The sequence below is a fragment of the Canis lupus genome, chromosome 17, assembly GCF_003254725.2.
Source record: "Canis lupus dingo isolate Sandy chromosome 17, ASM325472v2, whole genome shotgun sequence".
NCBI classification, from domain to species: Eukaryota; Metazoa; Chordata; class Mammalia; order Carnivora; family Canidae; genus Canis; species Canis lupus.
Genome location: NC_064259.1, coordinates 46,073,557 through 46,093,645, shown reverse-complemented (window position 1 = coordinate 46,093,645; position 20,089 = coordinate 46,073,557).

Here is a 20,089-nt window from a genome sequence, read left to right as displayed (position 1 = left end):
TAGACAAAAAGTAGAGAATCTGTTAGTATACACTTTAGATTTTAGAGGGGAACAGATCTTGTTATATAAATTTGATTTTAGAAGGAATTAAAGGGAAACTAGGGGGCTCAGTAGTTGAGCTTCTGCATTCAGGCTCCCTGCATTGAGCCTGTTTCTCCCTCTGCCTGTCTCTGCCTCTTTCTCTGTGTGTCTGTCATGAATGAATAAATAAAATCTTTAAAAAACAAAGAAGCCTTAAAAAAATAAAAAAATAAAAAAAACAAGAAGCCTTAAAAAATGATTAAATATTTACATAAGAAAAACTTAATCACTTAGAAAACATTTATTTCCTAATATGTAAATACTAATTGAAACGTGGATCTAACCTTTTATCAAGGTTAACACACACATATATACATACATACATACACATATCTAATCATTAACTCCCTCCTTAACAATGAAAATATATTTATGTGGGGAACAGCCAGGAAGATTGTGAAGTAGATAAGTCATGGGAGAATAACTGTCCTTTAAGTTGCTTAAATATGTTATTAAGCTTTAATAATTAGGACTTTCTGGTACTCAGACTAAAGGTGAATTTTATGAAAGAGAAAAGATTCAGAAATAGGAAGTCAGGAAATCATCCAAATGCAGACTATGGTAATGTTAAAGTTTTAAAATAGTTGGTAGGGATCCCTGGGTGGCGCAGCGGTTTGGCGCCTGCCTTTGGCCCAGGGCGCGATCCTGGAGACCCGGGATCGAATCCCACATCGGGCTCCCGGTGCATGGAGCCTGTTTCTCCCTCTGCCTGTGTCTCTGCCTCTCTCTCTCTCACTGTGTGCCTATCATAAAAAAATAAAAAAAATAAAAAAATAAAATAGTTGGTAAATGTTAGATTATTCAGTAAGTGGTGTTGCTTCAACTGTCTAACCATTAACAAAAATGGTTGCTTCACATTGTGCAACAACATAATTTCAATATGGATGAAATGTGAAGGTGGAAAATAAAAAACTAATTGCTTAATGATACCTGTATGGGTATTAGGTTATATTTTTATTTCCTAAATATTCGATGAAAACTTAAGTTACTGTCAAATGATTTTTTAAAAATATAATAGTAGCTTTTGGCTTTCAGCTTAGAGGAAGTGAAGGTGCAACTGTTTTCAGTTATCCAAATACAAGTTCATGCAACATCAGCCACCTCCACGGCCATCTAAATTCAACACCAAGTAGATCAAACTTGAAAACCTTCCCCAACAGTGGGGAAGTCAATGTCTCCTCTGCCATGGTCTCAAAGATTGACCCACTGGGTCTATCTCCAAAAAAGACTGTTGATGATATCATTAAGGCAACAGTAATTGGAAGGGTCTGAGGATGACAGTGAAACTGACCATTAACAAAATAGAAGCCTGATTGAAGTGCTACCTTATACCTCTGCCCTGGTCATCAAAACCCTCAATGAACCACAAGAGACAGAAAGAAGCAAAAAAATATTAAGCACAGGGGAAATGCCACTTTTGATGAGATTGTCAAAATCAGCCCCAATCATTAGTCATTTTTAGCCAGAAAACTCTCTAGAACATTTAAAGGGATTCTGAGGACGGCCCTACCTGTAGGACTGTAACACTGAGAGCAGTCACCCTCATGACATCATTGATGACATCTATAGTGGTGCAGTGGAATACCCAGCTCATTTAGAACTACAAAGGAAAATACTTCAATAAAGAATTTGGTGTGGCCCGGGTTGCTCAGCGGTTTGCCGCCTTTGGCCCCGGGTGATCCTGGAGACTGAGAATCCAGTCCCACATAGGGCTCCCTGCATGGAGCCTGCTTCTCCCTCTGCCTGGGTCTCTGCCTCTCTCTCTCTCTCTCTCTCTCTCTCATAAATAAATAAATAATCTTAAAAAAAGGATTTGACAACCAAAACAAATTTTAATAGTAATAAACTTCACAAATATAGGAATAATGGAAAAGTTTGGTGTTGATTCTGTTGGAGCTGCACTTAAGCACAATCAAGTTGTCCATCCAAATAAAATAAATTAAATGTAGTGAAATAATTAATGTGTAAGCATTTCAAATACTATAAAACTCTGTACAAATGTTAGTCATTAGTTGCATAGGAATATTAATGAATTAGGTGGGGATGAATAGAAAACCATAGAATAGTTCAGAAGGTTATTAGATCACTCCAGATAAGTACAAACCAAGTCTGAGATAAAACGGCTTCAGCAGCACTGTGAAGTATCAAGGAGATTTATTATATTTCAGCCAGATGAATAAAGCCATCAGAAGTAATACTGAGTGATCCATCTAGTTTTGAATTCCTATCTCTTCCCGTACACTCTATCTCCCCATGCTCACTCACTTCCATTACAACAAAGTTTGGTGTGCCTGTGTTGCACCTGGATTTTTAGATCACTTGAGTGAGAATAATCTAATTATATGGTAGACCTTGGAGTTCTGGATATTTATCTAAACTCATAGAAATCATCATCATCATCATCATCATCATTAGTGCTAGGCATATTTTTAAGCACTTCAAAGGTCTTAACTCATTTCTTCTTTATAAAAGTTTGGTATATTTTCCTCTATCATATGGATAAATAAGAATAAAGGATAGAGGACTCATGTAAACTACTCAAAAAAACCCCAGCAATTATCTGACAGGGTCAGGCAGGCTGGCTCCTAGAGTCAGACTACGATTGGGCTTTTGCTCCTGAGGAGGTTAACACACTTACTGTACTAGGCATACTTTTTTCCTGACCTCTTTCAAATTGTCTGAGTCAATACTTGGGTATCTTCCAAGCTCCATTTTACTTAGACTTAATGATTTCCTTGCTTCCTTTCTTTCCTCATTTCTCCCTACCCTAGAATCCAACTTTACACTATTCTTAAATGTTGAATCCTGATACTTAAAATTTTTCTTGTCTAGGTAAGTTAATACATGATTCCTCGAAACCTTTTTGTTGTTATTGTTATTGTTTTTTTGTTTTGTTTTGTTTCTGTCTCAAACACTCAGATGGCTAAAGACAGAAAACATTACTGTAGCATCCTTGGGACAGCAAAGCCAGGATTAGCTGGGTTAAAGCTATCATGATCCCAAATTAACTACTAAAATATATAGTGGAAAAATATATTGTGAATTTGGAAAGCTCACTTCAGCCCAGACCAATGTTTGGTATTATAAAACACCATATCATTTCTCCATTAAATAGCATGAGTTAGAGCAAAAGCCAACATAGCCTGTTGTCCTTACTGACTTGAAGTCTTGTAGATGTGACAGCTAGTCACCCGTAATAAATGTGTTCTGCTTCAAGGCAAGGCAGGAAATAACTACATAAAGCTATAGTGATAATAATTTGCAAGAAAAGTCAATAAAATATTTAAAGTATAAAACATTTTAGCAAGTTTATATTTAGGTTGATTTCATTGCTAATAGTATTCAACTTGAAATAGATTGGCCAGCAGGTATGTAGACATATGGAAATGATAAAAAAAAAATATGTATGTAATACTACTTGTAATACTACTTTTTCACAACTGATAAAAACTTGCCTAAGGGTCTATGTCATTAATGTATATCTTCTCTTGAACTCACTATTCACATAATTCTAGTTTTATATCTTTTTTCATTAATAATTTAATAAATTATTTTATTGCTAATATCTATAAAATTATCATTAAATGTGGATGCTTGATGAATTATAAACCATATCAAGGGGGTATGCAAATCTCCTCTATAGATTTTAATATGAAGATTACAGAAATGAGCTTTCACAATGAGGCAAGGAGGCTCTAAATTAAAATTAGACAGTTATCCAAAAGTAAGGCATAAAAATTGTCATTTGGGAAAACCAAAACCAAAGCCTATATTATAAACAATTTAAATTTTAAATAAAATTTTAATTAATTTATAATACATGTTCATAGTTAATTATGTTAAAGCTTAACCATTGCATAATAGAATGAGGTTTTTAATATTTAAGCAGATGCACAAGAACATACCAATGTAATCTTTTAATAAATATTTATAATTTTCTCACTGATATTGTTGGTGTTGATGATGACGATGATATTTGTGTTTGCTAATCAAAACCAATCTCTGGATTTAAATATGGATACATATATTTTGTGTGAATTGCTAACTCTTTTTTGTGAAGTCTATTTTACATCATGAATTTTCTCTTACATTTACTTTGTTTTAGTACACAGCTAAAACCACTTCACAGGAGATCATGTAAAAGCAAAGTACTATACAAATGAAAGTACTCTGTTAAAGCCACAATTCATCTTCTCTACAAACAAAAATAATATTTCCGTATACGGAAGCATGAAAAAATTGTTAAAAAGAAGAGAAATAAGCATGATTATTTTTTTTAAATTCATTAAAAGAGTAGATGAGTTAACTTCCTGAGCCAGAACCTACTCTAATAATCTCTATAATTAGTTTATGTTTATCAGATTGAGAAGAGAAACCTGCATTCTTACTGACATTGAAAAATATAGTTAATTAGCTAATTTCTTAATTGTAAAATTAACATCTTACCTGATGAAAATAATTCATTTCAAAGTAAAGTAATTCATTCAAGGACAAAAATTACCCATGGAAAAGCTCAGAGGAACAATTGATATATGGTATTATATTTCTATTTGCACATGCCTCCATGTATAAAAGCATTTTTTTAAGATTTTATTTATTTATCCATGAGAGACACAGAGAGAGAAAAGAGGTGAAGACACGTGCAGAAGAAGAGGCAGGCTCCCTGCAGGGAGCCCGATGTGGGACTCAATCCCAGGATCCCAGGATCACACCCTGACCTAAAGGCAGACACTTAACCACTGAGTCACTCAGGGGTCCCTATAAAAGCAATTCTTAAGGAAATATTGGTTCAAAGAAATCTCTCAATATGAAGAGTTTGTAAACAGAACTACATTGTTGGGTTTTTTTGGGGGGGAAGCTCAGCGTATTTTTACTATCTTTTCTCTACTTTTTTCAGTGGATTATTTTTATAAGGCTTTCTCATATATTTTTTATTCATAGCTGACAATAATCATGCCAACATACTACTTTTAAAAAATGCATTGTAAAATGTGCTCACAGCATATGATCACTCTATGTGACTTGCACCTAGTTAATCCTATCCTTTGGATTCAGTAGTTCTAAGTCCCTCTCCTTCATCAGTCCCATAAATTCATAAAGAAGCTTTTCCAACTTAATCTGCAAGTACCTTTCCAGTCAGCATGCTTCTCTGCAAAGTTATTATCCCAACCCAAGTGCAAATCACTGCCATCTCTTGACTAGGTTACTACAATAATTTTTTTAAATGCCTCATCTTTATATACTCTTCTCCACCTCTCCTCCCATCTTTCCTTCAAATTGCAGCCTAAACATTTACAAAATGCAAATCTGATGTCATTCTTTTCTTTTATGTATATTACACTTAAAGGACTGCCAAGCATGGTGGCTACACTTGTCAAAAGATCAATTCTCATTTATCACTCACATCGCTCTGAATTCAAACCTTAAAAATGCATGTCAGATTGACAGAACTAATTAATGTACAGGTATGAACCAGTGTTGCTAGAGAATCTGAGTGAGGATGAACATTTACTTGGCTCTTTCTAGGTAAGATGGACTCATATTGACAGAAATTTTAAAAATAGAAAGCAATTGTTCAAAATGAACTCAAGTCACGTCTTTCCTGGAGTCCACAACTTGTTTATCCCACACAGAATACCTCATTTTCTAATAATAAACCTCCAAACACCACCACTTCCACCAACATCAATGACATCCCTTCCAGAAAATTCTCTCACTGCCTTTGGAAAATGGAGCAGCAGGAGGTCTCAACATTTACTGCATCCATCTCAAAGTCCTGAAGCATTTGAGTGTTGCTCACTCCTTTATAGGATGACTATATTTACTTGATATTTTTTTAATTTAAGAAGTAAATTGTCATTTTAACTATGACCTATAATGCTTAAATAAAATTACAGGAAAATAAGAGGACAAAAATTTAAATGCATATTTATCATACACATTTATAATATAAGTATGAAACCATGTTTAATATGTATATGTATATAAATTACAGTGTATCTGTAGATACACACATACAATTATTTAATCATTATACACATGATGGAAAAAGGAAAATCATGGAAGTAAATTCTTCAGTCCTCATTTCTGGAATTATTCATGGAGTCATTGGGCTTTATGATTTTCCTTCCTCTACTACCCACTTTATATTTTCTTCTCATTTATTCAGGGAATTCTTTCACTGGGATTCTTTATATAATGAAGACAGTCAAACCTTCTTAAGATATCTGAATACTTGGTGATGGTATTTTACTATAGATTTCCAATAACTTTTACTACTAGATATGATGTTAGGAGGCTTCATATCCTCCTCGGGGATTCACAGGATCTCACTAATAGTAGTCCTTCTTCCCTCTTGGTGAAAGAGTGATACTTTTTGTCTTTAATATGAGAATCAAATACCCTAGGCAGTACAGGGCTCCCCCTTGTTGCCTGTTCTAACAATTGCATGAGGAGACTAAAGTGACCAGAGAAAGATTCAACTTCCAATTTAGTGGAAGTGATGTGAGATTCATGGTAGAATCAGGATCTACTAACATTTTTTTTGTTTCATTTACATTAACATGATTTTATTTTATTTTTCATTAACATGATTTTCATTGATCTTTTTTTTTTCTCTGGGTTTCCTATGTTCTACTACTCTCCATTCTCTGTTAAAATAAATATTTCAAATAAGAATAAAAATATTTAACACTTATTAGCACTGACTATGTGCTATGAACTTTTCTAAGAAATAAATATGAACTAATGTTAGCCTTCAAATGATTATGTAATACATGTATTAATACTACTCTAATTTTAAAATGAGCAAACAGAAACATACAGAAGTTCCTTACCATAAATTAATAAATCCTAGTGACAGAGCTGATATTGGAATCCAGATAGAATCAAAATGCCATGCTTTCAATATAATCATAAAAATACCTCTGATTTGGGCCGTTCAATGATGCCCAATCTCTTCCTGAATAATATCCAAGCACCTAACATGTCTTACAAAAAGATGCTTCTCCAGTATCTTGGTATCCTTTACATGCCACATTACAGACATACTGAAATATTTTTATTTTCATGAAGGTTCTAAGAGTCTTGGTTGATTCTGAGTCTTTACATAGCTGCTTCTCTTTTCCTATGACAAATGCCTTTATATCTTAGCTTAAATGATTTACTTGAAGAGGTAACTCCCCTCAGATATATGATGTGAACTCTAAGTTATTAAACATCTGATGTATCTCCTACTGTAGACCTCAGAAGCTCTACTATAATTATGTTTGTCTCTCCATAAGGCTGTGTGGTTTGTGAATGTAGGCACCATATATATTATATTCCCACAAATTAGTAAAAGCTTTAGCATAAAATATAAAATCAATAGACATCAATTGAATAGATCAATGAACAAATGGGTGTATGGATAAATAGAAGAATCTATCAAATTTAGTTACTACTATATATAAAATACTATATATTCAATAAAAATACTTTATGATTATAATATATTCTATATTATATTTCTATTATAGTTTTGCAGATAGATGTACATATGTACTTATAAATGACATTTGTAAATGTGGTTTGTTTACCACTATAAATATATCATAAGTTACAAAGTAAGCAAAACTCAAGGATGACATAATAAATATGAAATACTATTTCTAAATACTACTAACGTATGTTTTGGTATTTTGTTTTTTTATTTTATGAGCCATATATATATCATATATATATATATCATATATATATGTATATATAACTGTGCTAGGTGTCATGATGGTTTGAAAGTACAAATCAGTTTTTTTTTTGTTTTTTTTTTTAGATTTGCCTGGGAAGTCATGATTTGATGAAAATACAAGATATAGAGTAGCATGAATTGCATCTAATAAGGGTTCCAGAAGATAAATGCAACCAAGCGCTGAAAGAAAGACCTGCAATGAACAGGGAAGCCTTCAGAGAGAGATGAATCCGGCTGGAACTGGGGAGTGAGAAGAATGTATTATGTAATGTAGAAGTAGTAACACAAACAAGTATGGGAAACATGTAGTCTATCAAGGCTTGTAAATATTCTGCAGAAGATGGAATATTTTTAGATCAGAAAAGAACACAGGTACACATGACATAGATTAGGCAGAAAAAGGAAGCACAGTCTGTGTGGTGATGATTTCATGGAGTAGCCACTCAAAAGCTTTCTGATTTTTCTCAGCAGAAAGAACACTGTGCATCCCCCAATAAACTGAACCAATCAAGTTATTCCACCATACATCATATTTGTCATTATTAATTAGTAATAGCCACAGAGTCAAGGGAGTCAGCTAAAATAATGTAGTTTTTTAAATAAATTGATCAGTACAAGAAGATTCATTGATACAATTTTTCAAAATCTTTATACTATTGCATTAAAATAAGTAGTTGAGTATTATGTCCATAAATAAATAAATTCTATAACACATCATTTAATCTAGGTCAATTTTCATGTACATGAAAATGAGTTGTCATTTCTAACAGGAAGATTCAAATCATTTCTACACTAGAATCCCAACTTTGACCAATTGCATTGTTTAGTAACGTCTAGAGTTTTTCTTCTCATGGGCTTGTAAAATAGAATAATGATAAATTGTCTGGAGGCTTTTAATGAAAGCAATCTGTTTTTTGCATCCTATGCAAGCATTGACCAGCTAATTATTTTTAAGCTCTCCTTTAGACTCTCCTTTTTCAAAACTCTTTAAATGAAACAAGTAGAAGAAGCTGAGACATCTGCTTAAGTGAAACTATTATTTTTCCTCTTAAGTAAATAATAAATGCTTCTTAAGAAACTTTAATAAGTTAAAGTGATCTACAATTATAGAATTAAAAAATATTTGTGATCATTTGGTCAATTACTAGGTTATTGGTAATAGGTAATTTTCCAGGTAAATTTTTACCTTTATCAAAAAAATATATTCTCAGATTTTTATCATCATTCTTGTTAATATTCACTAAAAAGAATAATTTCAAATCAGATTCTTTGTTGGCTTTTTGTATGCATCTCAAAATCACATGATTTGAATCAAAAAAGTAAAAGAAACACTATGCAAAATATCCTTTGTATAGTAACTAATCGTGATCCTGCTTGCCACTCCGAACACTTAATACCCAAACAAAAATTGACTGGAGTTTGCTGGCCTTACTTTCCTACCAAAAAGATTCCTGGGGCTGGATTCCTAAATCAAATTACAAATTAAACACACTCAGTTGCTTTTAATTCAAGATGGGGAACTAAGCTCATGTCTTGACTCATTTTGATGAACTCATGTAATTTTCTGTAAAGAAATACAAAGGGAAATCACTGAAAACAGCAGCAAGCAGCAGTAGAGGTGAGCAATAATGGACAGTGCATTTTTTAGGAAAGAAGAGGGGGATGAAAGGATGTTAATTAATGGCACAGGGTAGAGGAAGCTCCAAGCTGCAGCTGAGATGGAAACTCCTCCATAATATAGGAAGAAACTAGAAGCAAAGTACAAAGTTACAAAGTTTAGTGAGAGGTAGCAAACAAGTTATATAGATGGATGGGAAAACTCATTATCTTTACAAACATTTCCTTATTTTCATTTACAAAGTAAAAATATCCCATTCATTATCCCAAATTTGATCACCTTTGGAGTTTGACTATATGAGAACCATGCAAGGCTAACTATAACATTTTTTATTGAGAAAAATAATAATGGTGAATTTGCATTGGCTAATATTAAACCACTCCAAAGTTATAATATTTAAATCAGCTTGATACTGTCTCAGAAATGGATCAGATCAATAATGAAATAATATGAAACAAGAAACAATCAAGCACAGTAACATATGTTAAATATGTGATTTCATTGGCAGATTCAATCACAAAACTCTAAATTCATCTAAATAAGTCCAGATATGCTTAACATCTTTCTTAACTTCCATAGGCATTCTGACTTCACTTTGTTGACTTGATCTACCTGTTTCAGAAAAAGGTTTGTTGGGACGCCTGGGGGGCTCAGTAGTTGAGTGTAGACCTTTAGCTCAGGTCGTGTTCCTGGGATCCAGTCCCGCATCAAGCTTCCCACAGAGAGCCTGCTTCTCCTTCCACCTATGTCTCTGTCTCTCTGTGTCTCTCATGAACAAATAAATAAAATCTTTTTTTTTAAAAAAAAGAAAGGAATTTGTTAAATATGCCCACTGAAATTATCCATTGTCCTTTTATATCAAATAGTTTTATCATTATACGTTAGGGTGCTTAGAGGTTTCTATAGTTAATCTGATCAGGTTCTATCTTCAATCTTATTAAAATACCGTTATAATTTTAGTTTGATATTATTCTGTGCAATTTTTTTAATATTAACATCATAGATCCTGCTTTTCCCTAAAATAACTTTGTTCACTGCTTTTATTAAAATTTCCTTAACTCTTTTTCTTCCTCCTGTTTATATATTTTAGGGGGAAAAAACAGAAAATTCATTTAACTCAAACCTTATGATTCTTCTGTTTTTGGAATTCTTACTTAACTTTTGGTTTAAAATTTCCAACTAAATCATGTGCAATTATTTAGTATGTACACATAATTATATGTTTTTGTACTTACTTGGATTTTCATGTTCTTTTGCTCATGTTCCCCTCTCTTATATTTAAGTTTTTTTCTCAGAGAGGATATATGGTATATGTATTCCATGAATCTCCACTTGTCAAGACTATATTTATTTTGCCTAACTTTCTTTTTTAAAGATTTTATCTATTTGAGAAAAAGAGAGAGAGTATGAGAAGGGGAGAGATGAAACAGGGGGAGAAGCAGACTCATGATGAGGAGGGAGCCTGACGCCGGGCTCAATCTCAGGGCCCCAGGATCATGACCTCAGCACAAGGCAGATGTTCAACCGACTGAGCTACCCACGGTCCCAATTTTGCCTAACTTTTGACCAAAGTTTGCCCAACTATAGGATGCTAAGTAAAATATTTATTCTTGGAATTTGAAGGTAGTGATACACTGTCAGTACCATGTATCTCAAATAAGTAGCCTAAAACCAACCACAACCTAATTCGATTGAAATATATTCACCTTTTGTCAAGTTGTAGGACACTTAATACTTCCATTTATCTTTGAGTTAAATATTTATTTACACATATTAATAATGTGCTTGTCTCACATTAATGATAATTTTGAAAGACACTTTAGTCTCTATAATTTTTTCTTAAGTTTTGGCATATTTTCTTCAATTATGCTTCTGTGTCTGTGCATGTGTGTTTCCTCTTCTCTCTCCATTTGGATTTACTAATAGCTAATAAATGGATATGGATATTAAAAACATTGAGTCAATTGTTGGCTTCAAATTTTCTTTTGTAACTTTTATCTTTTTATTGTATTGGACCATATTATGGGAGAACCCATCAGCTTTTTCACATGATTGACATGGTAACTATTTTTTTTGTTCTTGTATTCGTCATCCCTATCCTAAATACAACTTCACATTTACCTAATGAGCTTGCTGTTTCAAAAAAAGTTCTCCCTTCTCTGTCTCTGTCTCACTATTGGTTCTTTTGTTTCAAAAACACGGAATCCTTTGTTTCTTCTTCCTAAGGCTAATATGTCAAAGCTGATTTTCTTCTCCTTTGAAAAATATTTTTCCTCTTGCTTTTTTGCCTTGAGGATAGTTCATTTTCAGTTAGCAGTCCCAATTCTATTGGTGATCATTAAAATGTTGTAATGCTTATTTCTTAAATATACATATACACATAGACATGTAACTGGGTTATGATTTTCCATGAGTAAAAATGAAAGTCACAGACTGCTGTTGCTAATTATGGAAGCCCTGGCTATCACAGCAAGTAAGGATGTGAAGTCAGGCCATTTTAAACCTGTGTGGAGAAAAAAAAAAAACATAAAAAAGCCTGCCTTCTTTTTTAAAGAAGCTCATGTCAATATTTAAAAGTCTTTGTGTATCTAACATAAAGACACTCAAACAAAAAATGCACAAACCAAACAACATAACTCTATGAATTACTACAATGTGAATGTTTATTAGTCATTGTGCAGGTTAAGAAAGAAAACTCACAAGTGCCTCTCAGCCTTTCTCTAAAACTCACTCCACTCTCTCCAATCCAAAGTAATTACTAGCTCGACATATTATATATATATATATATATGAATTTATATTCATTTTAAAGAATATACCTTAATGATGGCCCAAAGAATAATAGCAGCATCCAGGATGGGGAGCCCACAAACGAATGGCATGTTTGGGTACTGCCTTGGACTCTGGACCTTGGCAGAGGTAGGAACGTGGCCCTGGGGTCCCCCTGAGAAGCCTGCAAAGCCTACCTGATTCATCAGGCTCCTGGAAGGCCATACATTTGGGGTCGCGCATGTGCAGTTCATGGCCTCACTCTGGCTTCCTGAGGTCCCACGCATGCAACGCGTTTGGGCCAGAACACTTTCAAGCACCTCCTAGGTCGTCTTGGGAGAGACACTTTCTGTACTAGGGTTCAAGTTGGGAAAGAGGGGGTTGAGGACTCCAGGAACATTGAGGATTACATTACAGATGGTATGAACAGAGTTCCTTACTAAGGAATCCTGGAGGCAGGTCTATTGGCACCCAGGAGGTTTTTCATCTCCCATTTTTTAAAGGGCATCCCTAACCATCTAAACACCACCTTTTGGGTTTCTTCTTTGAAATTAGTGGAAATGAAATCATGTAGTGTGCATGACTGTATGTCTGCCATCTTTCACTGAATGTTTCCGATGTTCATGTTATTCCATGTTGCATTTAGTTTATTTACTTTGCTGCATAATAATCCATTTTATGAGTATAGCACCATGTATTTATCCATTAATGCCACTGTTTATGGGCATTTAGTTTATTTCCAGTTTGGAGCAGTAATGAACTGTGCTGATTAAACCCTACTGCATATGTCTCCAGGGAAAACTGTAATTTGCATCCATTCAAGAAGCCGGAAATCACCTATAGGTTTTCATGTGTTTTTCTCTCATCTGTACAGCCAAGAGTGGAAGTTTGTGATGTTTTATCCTGATTATACAAACAGAAAATTTCCTGGATTTTATCTGAGGTCAAAAGTCACAAGCTTAAAAGGAAGAGGCAATTTTCCCAAACTGTGTAATTAATTACCCTGCTGGTGGCTCCATGGCCTTCCCTCACTCTCTGCTTCTTCTGAAGCAGATAAACTGAAATTGGCTATTATGTTGGGAAAACTCACTGTAATGTGTATGCATGTATGGGATTGCAGTTTTATCAGCTGTTAACTTAATGGCATTTCTTTTATGTCAAGAAATTTCTCAAATGTCCTTATTCTTCAATAGCATCCTTCCAAGTGCTTCAGTGATGCTTTGGGTTTATTTGTGTCTCAGTAATCATTTATTAGGCAATAGAAGAGGTAAATAAATTGACTCAGTTATTCTGAAGCAGAATTAAGGTATTTAGCGTGAGTGGAGAGGCAAGGGAAGGAAAGCAGTAATAGCAGCAGCCACAGCAATAAAAATCTTCTAGAGCTGCTAAATAAACTATATGCTCAGATCTATAGGGCTCTTTTTACCTCTGAGTTGAGGTAAAAATTAATGCTATCATAGGCCCAGCCAGAAATATCCAGAATGAGTTATATAGTTGAATAGGTCAGCATCTGTTCCATCCTCCTCCCAGTGTCCATCTGTATGATAGAGGCAACCCAGCTAAAGAACCATTTTTTCTGGACAGTCTTACAGCTAGGATTTTGAATGTGATTTAAAGAGGAGGCTTTGCTTTGTCTGCTTCTGATATTTCTTTTCTCCAGGATAGTTGAGGAATTCCAGAGTGACAAAAGTGAGACACAAATACCCTCCTTGTATCTAAATGGTGGTTCATCCACTTAACGATAGTAGCAGATTTCTGATGTCTAGATCACAGATAAAAATGTGTGGTCTGCAGCCAATATTTCTGGAAATAGCTTCCTTATTTCTCATCTTTATAATTGTACGGAGGTAATACCATCTTTATTAGCCCAGATTGGCAATGTTAATCTAAAAGTTGTTCCCAGCAATTCCATTTAGAGTATTTCTCCAAATCTTTCAAAGATAGTGTAAACACTTATGTTCTGTATTAATCATTTCCTGACTTAAAACCACAAAAATTGTTTCTGCTTTGTCCAAGTTAATCCTGACTTAAAAAGTATTTGAGGGATGCCTGGGTGGCTCAGCAGTTGAGCATCTGCCTTTGGCTCAGGGAGTGATCCTGGAGACCTGGGATCGAGTCCCACATCGGGCTCCCTGCATGAAGCCTGCTTATCCCTCTGCCTGTGTCTCTGCCTCTCTCTCTCTGTCTCTCATGAATAAAAACATAAAATATTTTTTAAAAGTATTTGATACAAGAAATGGTTGCAGAAAAAAAAATACTCAAGAATTTGAGCCTAGGTGGCTCAGCAGTTTAGCGCCTGCCTTTGCCCCAGGGCGCAATCAGGTCCTGCCTTGGGCTCCCTGCATGGAGCTTGCTTCTATCACGAATAAATAAATAAATAAATCTTTAAAAAATAAATAAATAAAATAAAATTCCATGATTTGCTATCTCATCTGATAGTTTGTAGGCAGTGAGGATTTTTCCAATAAGGACATAAGGTTACTATAAAATATAGGAAGAATACAGAGATTTAAGAATACATAAATGTTGAAATGAATTTAATTTATGTGATTCATTTCATCAATAGTATGTGAAATCATATGCAACAGATTAAACACTGGAAGATACCATTTATATGAAATTTCCAGAAAAGGCAAGTATATATAGAAAATAGACCAGTGGTTGCCTGATGTTGGAGATAGTGGAAAGGATGATTACCATGAGGCATGAGGGAATATTTTTGGATGATGGAAATGTTCTAAAACTAGATTGTGGTTATTGTTGTACAATTCCATAAAGTGACTGAAAACCATTTAGTTCAATACTTATAATGGTGAATTTTATGATATTTATATTATCTTTTAAAGTTCTTTTTAGGGATGCCTGGATGGCTAAGCAGTTGAGCTTACCCTTTGGCTCAGAGTGTGATCCCAGGGTCCTGCCATTGAGTTCCACACTGGACTTCCTGCATGGGGCCTGCTTCTCCCTCGGCCTGTGTCTCTGCCTCTCTCTTCCTGTGTCTCTTATGAATAAATAAATAAAAATCTTTAAAAAATGAAGTTGTTTTTAGAGCTATTTCTTTTAAAATACTCACAAGCAAGGTTCCTTGGATAGCTCAGTGGGTTGATGCCTGCCTTGGCCCAGGGTGTGATCCTGGAATCCCAGGATTGAGTCCTACATTGGGCTCCCTGCATGGAGCCTGCTTCTCCCTCTGCCTGTGTCTCTGTCTCTCTCTCTCTGTGTCTCTCATGAATAAATAAATAAAATCTTAAAAAAAATAAATAAAATAAAATACTCATAATCTACAACTCTTTAAATGTCTAATAAAAATGGAATACGCATAGCATAAACATTCAGAAAAGATATATGCTAGAATAATTATTTTATTTTAAAATCAAAGACTTTTTTTTTCAACTTAAACTGAGAACACTGAATTCGGCAACTGTCTAGGGAAATAGTCTAACTTAATATACAAAAGTATACTTCTTGAAAGGGTGCCTGGCTGACTTAGTCGGTAAAGCATGCCGCTCTTGATCTTGGAGTTGTGAGTTCAAGCCCCACATTGGGCACAGAGCTTACGTAAAAAAAAAAAAAGACTATTTAAAAGTATTTCTAGACTAAACCATTCCTTTTCAATGAATTTATTCTAAATAAATAATAAAAATGTGACAGATGGCTATAAAAGTGTTCATAGAACCTATGTTCACAGAAACAAAATTTGAAACCATGTTAGATGTTAACCTATATTTAAAGTCATATTGCTTCCAGGCACTTGGGTGGCTCAGTCTGTTAAGTATCTGACTCTTGATTTTGGCTCAGGTCATGATCTCCAGTACCTGTGATGGAACCCCTTGTCCAAACCCCAGTAGGTTCTGGCTTAGAGGGTGAAGTCAGCTTAAAGATTCTCTGCCCCCTTTCTTCTCTCACTCTCTCTCTCTCTCTCTTTCTCTGCTAAATTATATATTTTTTTAAATTGAAGTTACATTACTTCAATACAGTGAAGAACTATGAGACCTTTAAAATGTGATGGAATATGTCACATTCACTAGTATACATTGAAATGTAAAAATAGGCAGCAAATCAGAATAGTGTTATCCCATCGTGTGTGTGTGTGTGTGTGTGTGTGTGTGTGTGTACAGGTTTGTGTGACAAAACATTAACTGGGGCTTTATCTGATTGATGGCATTGAGTTTGTTTTTATTTTCTTCTTCTTGTGTTTGTTACAATGGACCTAGTATAGTAGGAAAGAAAAAAATACTCTAACCATATTAAAACTAAAAATCTACAAAGTACAAGAAACATGGATTAAAGAAAATTATAAGAATGAAATCCTGATCGCTATAAAGAATACTAGTAACAATATCCATTGTCACAAAAATTGAAAAATATTTTTCTTTTGACCAATTTCTCACCCTGACTTTGTGTGTGTGTACGTGTGTGTATGTGTTTTGAAATACAAGCCTTTAATTTGGTTGGATTAACTTGGGTAAAGATAAGGGCTCCTTTTTCCTTTATCTGTCTCATTTGTTCCTGCTATCCCTAGTACCTAGATTAATATTAGACTTTTCTTTCTCTTTGTTAATTATGTAATTAATGCTATCCACCAACTATTAAATATATAACCCATGACAATAATTACAGAATAATTTTCTAAGGTCACAATAATGTATAAAATTGTCTAAAATACAATTCCTCCCCTCAGTGAGTTTACAGGTGAATAAAGAGTATAAGTTTATGTTACCCTAGCTACATTCTCATTTTAGTACTTATTATCTGAATCATCTTCATTCACTTTGAGAAGTTGCTAAGAACCTAATTATTTGCAATAACTTAACTAAGTAATTTTAATATGCAAACATTACATTAGTCCTCGACCATCATTTATTTTTGTGTGGCTACACAAATGCATGCCAAATCTCTTTTCTAATACACTCTCTCATGATTGATAACAATAACTTAACTATAATTATTTGTGATTTTTTTAAATTGTTGATGACAGTATTGGCTTAAAATTCTTCAAGAGTTTTCATTGAATAATTTCTAAAGTCAAATGAATGTGAAAGTATCCTGGCATTGTCTGGGGAAAAAGGCAAAGTAGCAAGCAGCAAATATGAAATGTATTTAAAAATTAATATTTAATTCTGTAATCAGCATATTATTTCCTTTATGTTCCACAAATGTGTTATTTCTTGTAATTATGTTTGTGACTTTCCACTGGTTGCATAAATGTACGTCTTTGGATTTTCCTGACTCTAAAGAAACTTAGCTAAATTTAACTGGCATTTCTTGACCATCCCTCAGTTAGCAAATAAAATTTAAAATAGGTAATATTTATGAACTCAAACTGTACTCTTATGAATCACTATTTTTAAAATCACTTATTTTTATGACTTTGCTTGATTGTAGATTTGAATCACTTGAGATCTCTATTGACTCAAAAAGTGCTATTACAATTCACTTTAAATGAAAGTGTCACTCACAGTCTTGACAATTAACCCACTTAACCTGCTGTGTGAAAATGTTAACATCAGCCTTAACCTCATGTACTGAACTGTTTTTCATCATGTCAGATGTGCATTTCATTTCTGAACAAGCCATACTTCTATTCCTTTTGCATTAGAATTTCTAATTAATTACACAACATGGAGATACTGTAAGCACTTAAATGACAAAGCATCTAATGTGAGGTGTATAAGACCTAGAACACAGAATGTAAAAATCAAGCCATGTAGCACATAATTCTATCCTTTGGTTTAAAAAGCTGCAGTGGTTCCTGACAACTAATGCAAAAGTCACTGGATTCATTATATAACAGTGAGATTTCTGCTATCTTATCTTTCTTTAAAACCAAATTTCATTTCCTCTTCTTCTGGAAAGGCTTCCTGCACATTTAAGAGATGTTATGTTATTATAATTTTTATCCTTTCTCCATAGGGGAAAAAATTTCCTTTCCTTCCAAATGCCCATCATGCTAATTTTATGTCTTTTTTATTATACTAAAATTTTAAAATCTTGGTCATTATAATTGCTTTTGGTCTTATCTTCTCTGTGAATATTCTATGAGATGTAACAATATTATTCCTGATAGCCCACATATTAAGAATCACAATGCTTTGCACATGGTTAGTACTCAAGCCACATATTTAAAGAAAAGAATGGAAAATGCATGTTGAATTATCTTGTACTATTCTTATTGTAGCATTTATTCTTTGTAGTGTTAATAAAATGTCCATGAGTATTAAAGTATGATCTCAACTTTTTTATAAAGAAAGAGAACTAATAATATATTATTCCTTTTGTGTTTAATACTACCTCTAATTGTTATTATTTTTTTTCTCATACAGAAAATCATAATCATGCCAATTGGTTTTTTGCCACTGTATGTCCTTTGGGAATCACATGGGGAATCAATTCATTAAAATGACTAATTATGTCATTAAATGGTGAATTATGTCAGAATAATCTAAAAGTTCATGGAAAGAAGATTAAGAGACTAAGAAAGAAATGATGCTATATAGGAGCACACATGGTATTTGACAGAAGAGGTCTGGATTTGAGATCTATCAGAGATATTAAGTGTATGACCCTATAAGAATTAGAAAATTATATAACTGTAAAATAAGAATAAATCTTGAACTATATACCTTTTGTATAACTTATATGAAATTGTGGAAGCTTGTGGCTATATAAATATACTTCTAGTGATTTGGTACTTCTATTCAAGTAATGTGGTTTGCCCTGTGGCAGTTATTTATAATGATAAACCCTTTTTAAATGCTTAAATCAATTATTGTCATGTAACCTGTGCAAATCAGGGGAAAATATCCCTAGAAATGTCACTTATAAAAAATATTGAACATAGTAATAACTAAATTTTACTATTTACTAAGTACTATTGTTACTTTTATTTTCTATTCAATTATGTATTTTGTCAACTTCTGGAAGTCTTATGTTTAAGAAAACTACATTTGTGAAAACCTAAACCGACATTTATTCAGTGCATTAAGCATCATCTTGATTTATTTTTTCCTTATTTTTCTATTGGCAAACATAATTAAGTTATTGACGTTCAAAGAGATGAACTCTAACAAAAAAAGGAGCATGTTTTTTTTTTTCTCTTAGAGATTACAATGAATCCCATTTCCTTTACAGAAATATTGATAGATTGAGTTTTTATTCATATTAAAATGGAAGGCTGAATTAACTTATAATCCTTTGCAGTAACTGTATTATCTTTTATTAATCAGTGAACAAATACCATTTTCTATGCTCAGCAAGAAAAAATATGTAAACATATTAAAATTATAATGATACCTTACACAAAACTTTCAAGGAATTCTAAACTTAAATTTGAGATTTATTTAAAAAATAAACTTTTATTGGATCTATCCTATAAATTATTTATTGGAAAATAAAGTAAAAAGTGAAAAATAATCATCTACATTTTCACATCTATGATTGCCACTTTCCTTAATTTGATTTATGTTCTTCCAGATGGAACATATAAAATATATGTTATGTCAACAAATGGTAATCTACACTTTCACAGTTATCTCTACCAATGAATGCACCATATTTGATTTATAGGATCTGAGATATCTGGAGATAAACATAGAATTTTTCTTATTGTAAAAAAATGGTGGTGGACATTGTTAAAGATGCCTTTAAGTTAGTAACGACTAAAAGGAAATATTTTCTAATTTAGAGTATATGAGACTCAGAAGACCTAGGGAATTTATGCCACTATCAAGGGCCTACTGACAGCTTATTTAGGAACACTGAAGGAATTTAGGAAATCTTCCTGTTTGCAAGACTATTTACATACCAGATCCTATAATTCCTGATGTTGGCATTTTTAAGGTCATAGATGTAATGGGGAAAATTCATGTTGAATGAACACATTTTTAGTAACTAAT